Raw genomic sequence first — 8,842 nt, forward strand, 5'->3', positions numbered from 1 at the left:
TAGTGCGACGTGATGAGGATGTTTTCTTGGTTCGGTGAGTTGGATATACATTATGTGTTGCTCATGCCATGTCACTGCACGTAGCCTAGGTTGTATATCATGAATGCAATTAAAAGCCCTCTATTTACGAACATAAAATGTACCTGAACACGAAATATAAACGATGGAGTGACATTCTCGTCTCTTGAAATGATACCATAGCCTGAATATGTGTTGACATTGATTAAATAAGCGGCTCATACAAAGTAACACAATTCGTTTTTCGATATAGGTGCCTTTGTCAATTATTTTCTGATTGGCATATTTAAGTTTCAAGTTTTAATGTCATATGCACAAGTGCAGTCAAATGCCATTCTTGCAAACTCAAAGAAAGGCATTTCACTGTACTTGCGCACGTTACATTTCAATTTGAAACTGAATTGTTTTGACTAAATGTATTCCGATAATCGCTGTATTTTTTCTTAATTCGTTCACTGTATCTCTAAACATTATAGGAACCTCTGTCTATCGAACCAGTTGAATTTAGCTCAATGGCTAACAGTTCATCCAAGTAGAAAAATAATACTAATAGTCTACTAATACTAAAACTACTACTAATAAAGCACTATTACATGATATTGTTATATTCTATTATATGTGTATTAATAATTACAAACTATGCTTATATTATATTATATATTATATTACAGGCCTACACTTATATTAGTAATGTTTTATCGATGATGAAGTACATTTTCTAGACATGGGTTATTTGCATAAATTCTTTCAAAAAAGGATTGTTACCCTAAGACCAAAATAAACTGTTAATACATCCTTGATTATGAATAGATTTCAAATGACCTTCCAGTGTAAATGATGTGTTATGGCGCTATGACAAGGCAACACATTGAAATGCATTATTTATTAGTTACATAAATATTTTTTTAAACATATAAATATTCTGAAAGACAAAACAAGTAGGCCTAGCCTACCTCTCTACTTTCAATCCATAAATACATTTTGCGCATTCGGAAAGACTCCAACATCTTCTCTATGCTCCCACTGTAACAGCGATAGGATTTGGAAGGCTATTTAATTAGGCTGTCCTACTAATGTTACCATGCATCTGATGATGGCACCCGCTGTGGTAGGGAACTAGACAAAACTTCACAAGATGATTAATGTGTCTCTCGCATACTTCAGCACGGATAATTCCATTTCGAATAGAGAGTAGTCTATATGGCCAGGTCTTATCTTCTTATAGCCTACTAAAAAGGGGCCACGCAAAACCCATCCACATGTTGCAAAATTAACTCTAAAAGCGGCAATGGGTCCGTTTGGAAAAATGTCTCTCTTTTGTATAAAAGTGGTGTGTGTAGGACCTCCCGAGTGGTGCAGCCGTCACTGCGATGCCATTACAACCGGCGGTGACCGGGAGTCCCATAGGGTGGCGCACAATTGACCCAGCGTTGTCTGTTTTAGGGCCTGCAGGCTGACTGCGGTTTTCAGTTGAATGGTGTTTCTTTCCAACTAATTGGCGCAGCTGGCTTCTGGGTTTAAGCGAGCGGGTGTTAATAAGCGCGGCTTGGCGGGTCATGTTTCCGGGGGACGCATGACTCTACCATCCCCTCTCCAGAGCCCGACGAGACAAGATGACAATTGGATCTGTATTGGATATTGCGAAATTGGGGAGAAAAAGTGGGTAAAAATTACAACAAAAAAGTGTTGTGTGACTGAACTGAAAACTTTGACTCCGTAGTGCACTTTGTGATACAAGCACAACATTTGGCACAGGGCAGCTATACAGGAGCCCATCATTCTGCCCCGATACACTATCCCATCTGGTTTGCACTTATTGGGACTATCATTTGTTTTTCAACAGGACAATGACCCCAAACACACCTCCAGGTTGTGTAAGGGCTATTTGACCAAGAAGGAGAGTGATGGAGTGCTGCATCAGATGACCTGGCCTCCACAATCGGCTGACCTCAACCCAATTGAGATGATTTGGGATGAGTTGGACCACGGAGTGAATGAAAAGCAGCCAACAAGTGCTCAGCACATGTGGGAACTCCTTCAAGACTGTTGGAAAAGCATTTTTATTATTTTATTTAACCTTTATATAACTAGGCAAGTCAGAATGGATTCCAGGTGACTACCTCATTAAGCTGGTTGAGAAAATGCCAAGAGTTTGCTAAGCTGTCATTAAGGCAAAGGACTGATCATGTCAACATCATACTTTCAAAATCTTAGCTAGCAATGAATCAAGTCTACAATTTACTGGCAAATCCTTTTTAATCCTTCTCATATGAAGAGAAATAATGAAGAGAAATTATAGATAAAACCTATTGGTGCTCATCGGCCATTGGCCATAAACATTACATAACAAGTTGGAAATCGTAAATTCAACAATGAGTGGTTTGGAAGGAATCAGTGACAGTGGCTGTGTGGTCACAAATCTGGGATGAAGGGGCTTGTTTCCAAGTTTTAATAAATGATAAACATTCAACATTGGCCATGCTGTCAATGAAGCATGATTTGTGCTGTGCTCAAAACAACTGTTAACTAGGAACTGCGAAGACTTGACTTCAGCGAGTTCAAGACAACTGGGAAGTCGGGAAATAACAAGCTCTGACTGGGAAAATAGGTTTTGAAAGGTCATCCAATTCGGAATTGTAAATCCAGGCTTTTTTCTAGAGCTAGAACCTGAAGATCAATGACGTCATCATGATTCAATCTTGTTTTTTTCCGGAGTTCCCAGTTGTCTTGATAGCACCATAAATCCAGAGAATACCAGGCTTTGATGACAAAAGTTGCCCACGAAGGACTGCCGCACTAACCTTACTGTTCAAGTGAGCACAACAAGGTGAGTCCAAAATGTATTGTATGCTGCTGCATAAATGTTGTAATATGCCAGGGAGATATGTATCCTGTAGCTAAGAAAGTAATACTATGTGTATGTTGTGTAGTAAGATGTTAGGAGCCCACATGCCTCACCCCAATAATTTGGTATATTTACCTCTCTTCATTTCGCCTACTATTCTGACTTGGTGGTGCACATGTAGCCTATAGCCTGTTTTAGAGAAATGTAATCATCGAATATTGTAAGAGCTTTCATTGTCTGCTTACATGCCCCCATTTATCCTACGGTTCTGACTTGGTGTACAGGGAGAACACTGTAAGAACGTCCCATGTTCTGAATTCTGTCGCCGTACATTTCATAAGTGCTAAACAAATAGTTATATTGACAACGTCCGTCCTAGCTCGCTCGTTAATGTCTTAATCGGAATTACAGATTGCCTCTAATCCGCTTCTCGTCCCCTAATGCCATAGTTTGTACATCTCAATTGTCATTAGAAACCACATTTGTTTAACCAAGTCAGACATATCAGCTATGTTTTTTTGAAAGGCAATAAATGAGGCTCAATGAACTGTTGCGGCCAGACAAGGCTCCGCTGATAGCCAGGTGTAGCAGGGGTTTGATGTTAGGACTGCTGTTGGGATGCTTTATGTATGCTCTAACAGTTTGTGGTACCGCCTGTCATCGCTATAGTGCAATTGATGTATTGTGTTGTGTAGTGGCTTTGCTGGCATGCATCCCACTTTTACCCCACCAAGATGTACGTGCTACAATCGCCACGGCATATTTCAGATGTAATTAGAACTGAGTTGATAGCCCAAAGCATTACAAAGTTAGAGCTAAAAGTCTCATGGCAGATGAGCTCATTTTGCCTATATCGGTGGCCATTTTAGGTTGTACTGGTACATGTATGTCAGATTAGCTCAATCGACAATTTCTCAGCCTCTGAGTATCACAGAAATCCAACACTTTGAATGAACACCAGAAAAATGTCCATGACAAGTGGCTATGGATCAAATTCATCAAAATAACTTTTCAAAACATGAAAACCATACAAAAACATGTATTTTCAAACATCCAATTTGCTATAAATGTCCTTTTTTTTCCAATATATGCTTATTTTGGGGGCATTAAACCATTTATTTGTGTTATAAAAAGTTCATAAAATAAAAAGTGTTACTGCTTAAGCAGCCATTACCAATTATGACCTCCGCTGACACTTTTATGATAAAATATGTTGGCGCTTTTATAGTTAAGAAGACAGCGGCCATATTATGGGGCAAACCATCCCGACCCCTGAGAGCAACGAAAAGACACTTTCCGCAACGATGAGTGATCATGACCCCGACCCTATCTCGGCTAGTTAAGAATTTCAGGAATTGTACATTTCAGGAAAGTTAAATGGATGCATTTTAAGTCCCAGAGGAATGATCAGATCCTTGTCTATAATTCACTTTGTAAACCAGCAAAGTGAAGAATGTGAAAAAGTGGATACAGAAAGTAATGACTTGTAAGGACATCACATTAACTTTTGCCAAATCACGCACATTCAGCTTCAGCAAAAATAGTAGGCTACTTTCCCTTCTGTGACAGTGCACCAACTCCCCCTTTCAGCCCTGTCTCTGCTGTAATCCAATCCAAGATGTTTAGTAAGGGAGAGAATAGGAATCCACTAGTGGCCATCTTCACCTGGGAGTGAAGCCTATTCTGTACGCCCACAAACAAGGACGCTTGCCCATATAAACAAACACACATCACACCCACACACACTGTGTTCCTCACTCATCATAACTCCCAAATAAGCAGTGTCCAACTGTAAAACAAGGCAGAGACCCAGGAATCTGTCAGGCCCAGTGTCTGTATGGTTGGTATTCCTCAGTGAGTTTACTGAGCTCAGTAATAAATAGCTGGGGTGACCCAGCTTTAGCCGGCTGGAGGCTGGGGGACACAGCAGAATGCTGGATCAGAGTTCCATCAAAACACACAGCAACACATAGAGAGAAAACTAAACACAGCATAGTGTTTGTGTGGTTAGAGTTAGTGACTCACTGCTTTTCCTAGAAAAACAGAGATTTTTGTGAAAAGTGCTTATAGCATAGAAAACATTGGAAACAGGGCCTGTCTGAGAGTGATGGTAGGCGAGCGCGTGAAATGGCTTTGAACAATGCAGGATGTCTGTTTTGCAAAGAAAATTGCAAAAACTGAGATTAGGCGTGCAGTCGTGATAGAACAACAACTTTGGGAGAAACAAAGTATGTTAATGAAGAAACATATTTATAAAGAAACATATTTTGGTAATGTTACCAATAGACCCAGGGCTGGTTCTAGGCAGGAAATTAACTTTACATTTTTCTCTCCACAGTCAAGAGGGGGCCATTAAATGTTTTCACGCGAGGTGGGGGAGCCCCCCAACCAAATTTTGCTTAGGGTCCCCAAAAGGCTGGCGCCGGCCCTGAATAGACCCCAACGTGTTGTTGCATTTAATCACAAGTATTTTCTGTAGTCCTTGTTTTTGATCCATCTCCACTGCTTCCGATCTTGCCAACCCCTCAGTGCTCATGGCAACACTGACACAAACAGTAGACATGGATGAAAGTGAACTCAAAATGGCCACCATCTCTGTTTACATGGAAATAAAAGTAGATTCTCAGTAACTGCCTCAATTTGTTACATTCCAGAAATGTTCTTGCAGGGAATATTTCCCTGATCATTTTTTTTTTCAACATGGTGTCAACTTTCCTCTTGGTATAGAAGAATGTTCAGTAATACACTGGAAAACTGCCATAGGCCGAGATGGACATTTGGTCAGTCAATACCGTAGGATGACGAGTCAGAGTTTGGGATTCCTCACGGAAATATGCACTCAGCATCATTTCACCCTCGACAGCTTCCTTGTAGGGTACATAGTGGTCATCATGTAACCAATTAGACAAGATATGTCTCAATTTGTTCCATTGGGGCCATGGTGTGGCCGGAAGCTTTGGCCCAAGCAAGCGTAGATATATGCAGCAGCACTCCGTTAAATTGATGAGCTGAGATAGTTTGTGACTCCACCATCTGGAATTCTAGTCTGGGGTTCTGCTAAAAGCTGCTGACCCACGTTTCAACTCTTAAACTCGGGGAAGAAGGCAAGAAAGAAAAAAAAGCCTGTCATGTCGGGAAGAGTCACTGTGTCAAAGTCCTTTATCTTACCATCAACAGGGGAGTTGGAAATAAGATTGGAGGGCTGAGTCGTCTGAGGCTGGGGAAATAAAGACAGAGCTATGAGACAATTCAAACTGCTGTTCCTTCTAGCAGTGTGCAGCAGGGCTTGGTCCCCGGTCCCTTATGGTTTCACAGCTTAATGCTATAATGTTTCATATTTGATTGATTTCTAGCAATAACTACATACTTATTGTTTAAAACATGAATGCAACAACTGGACTCTGATGAACATCATTTTGTTCTTTGTGTTCTGATCAATGGGCAGACTAATCATGATCATTCTTTAGATGTCCGATAAGGACTGAGACATAATACCCCACCTTGACAACGAAGATATCTGTCCCTCTTTGTCTCTTTGTCTCTTTGTCTCTTTGTCTCTTTGTCTCTTTGTCTCTCTCTCTCTCTCTCTCTCTCTCTCTCTCTCTCTCTCTCTCTCTCTCTCTCTCTCTCTCTCTCTCTCTCATACACCCTTTCACTCTATTTAAAAAAAAATGTATCAAAGGTTTTCCTATCCCAGAGGATCTCCTAGGCATTCTGTAGATGTCCGATCTGGCATTTCTTAAAAATAGCAAAGAGGAGTAATAGCTCCCAGGGCCATACAATGCATTTTTACTCTACAAACAACAAATGATCTTCAAATAAAACTTGACAGACTTTTACCCAAGTGCTTTCCTGTCTCAAGAAACACACTGATCCAGCTGACCCGGAAAATATTTTGTTTTTCCACACCCTTCAGTTCCTTCGAGAATGATGGACTTCAAGGTAGAACATTGGGCCACTTCATTTGCTCTGCACTAATTGATAGCCCCAGTCGACTTTCAGTCATTTGATTCATCTGTGGCCTAAGTCCACTGAGAGGCCTTAGAGAAAATGAGAAATTCTGCTTTTAATCCATGGCAGAGAACACTCAAGTTTGAATATGCTTCTGGCGCCTTGAGCAAACAGACAGCACTTGAAGAGACAAATTATTGTAAACATGGAGAGAATATGGCCTCACTTCAATGGAGTGCAGAGGACAGCTGTTGAGAGCAGTCTGCAACAACCTGTACAGATGTTACAACTGACAGATAACACAAAACCCTTTTTCAAATAAATGACTGTCTTCTATAATCAGCTTTCGTCTTCAGTGAACTACATTAACTGGGAAGGGGATACCTAGTCAGTTGTACCACTGAATACATTCAACCGAAATGTGTCTTTCGCATTTAACCCAACCCCTCTCAGAGAGGTACGTGGGGGGCTGCCTTAATTGATGTCCACGTCATCGGCACCCAGGGAGCAGTTGTTTTTGGGGGTTATCTTCCTTGCCCAAGGGCAGAACGGCAGATTTTTCCACCTTGCCGGCTCTGGGATTTGAATCCAGCGACCTTTCGTTTACTGGCTCAACGCTAGGCTACTCGCTTTTGAAACCCCCCAAAGTCTGCTTCAAAACAATGTCCCTCTGTTCACATGCTCAGCATAAATAATGGGACACTCTCTCGTACTCGTACTGGTGCCGTTAAGGCCCTTGCTCACTCCCTTCTACACTATCTGCGGATACCACCGAGGTCAGTTCACATCAGCACAGCATGGCCACATGCAGAACGACATAAAAACTACACAGGTGTTGGACGAGAAAGAGCCTCTTTGGGGCGTCTCTCTCTCTGGGGATAGTAGACTGATACAGTCATTATTACTAAGGTCCAGTAGAGAGAGAGCGGTGGCCTTGGGGCTGGTGCTCCACAATGCCCATTGTTTACTAACTGCTACAGAGGACGGACTAAGCTATATCTGTACCGCCATTCAGTTAACTCAATGCTATATAAAAAGTTTATAACAAAAACACAAAACATACTAGCTACTGTAGTCACTGTAACAATCCTTCGCTGATTATATTGGAGGAGCAACATGGGACTCTCAGAGAGGGGGAGAAAAAGTTACATTTAATCCTATTTTTTATCAACTTAATGCAAATGACAACAAGACTAAACTGGGCCCACCTCCACGGAAAAGTTACAGACGGAGCTCGCAGTCTGGTCAGAAATAATAATGTAGCGTGTGGGAGTTTGATTTACAACCAGAAAGAGGAGGATCTAAGAATAACAGGTGGTACTGGACGTGCAGGTGGTGATGGATTTGGGCAGTGCAGTTGATAAGGCAAAGGCCCAAAACTTGTGTGAGACTTGAGTATCTTAAAAACACTGGCAACTCTTCAAAAGGCTGAACGGGGAAATGTTCAGCTATTTGAGCGGATGTTGGAAGCCGTCCAACATTACCTAAACACAGGGAGACTGAGGCACTGAGCGCCGTATCAGCCAGAGAGGTACCGCCAGCTGCAGCACCATTAATTCATGCGCCTTGGTATGCTGCAAGTCAGACTAACTTGAATTCATGTCAAAAACACTACACTAAACTATGCCTGGAAACTACAGAAACATACCAATATGAATATTTAGAAATGCAGTGATAAGGATTCATAAGGAGTCATTTTGGTAATAGTTTCTATGAACCAGCTGTATATAACACGTTCACACAGTGTCTACCTGTGTACTGTAGGACATACAAAACTTCAATAACATCCATTGTGAACTATATGAATTATTATAAGCCGTTACAACTGCTTATGGCTCCCTATAACAGCCTTTATAAACAATTTCCAGACTACATTGCCTCTTCGTAAATGCCTCATAGGTATTGCTCGACAAGTAATGTACAAAGGAAAGTCCCATGTTGTATAAAACGGTGAGTTCTACATCCTAACAACACACTAGCAGTGCTATGAGTTGAAACTGTTCAGTCTCTACTCTCTATGGTTTATGA

This window comes from Oncorhynchus keta, chromosome 22, assembly GCF_023373465.1.
Source record: "Oncorhynchus keta strain PuntledgeMale-10-30-2019 chromosome 22, Oket_V2, whole genome shotgun sequence".
Taxonomy (NCBI): domain Eukaryota; kingdom Metazoa; phylum Chordata; class Actinopteri; order Salmoniformes; family Salmonidae; genus Oncorhynchus; species Oncorhynchus keta.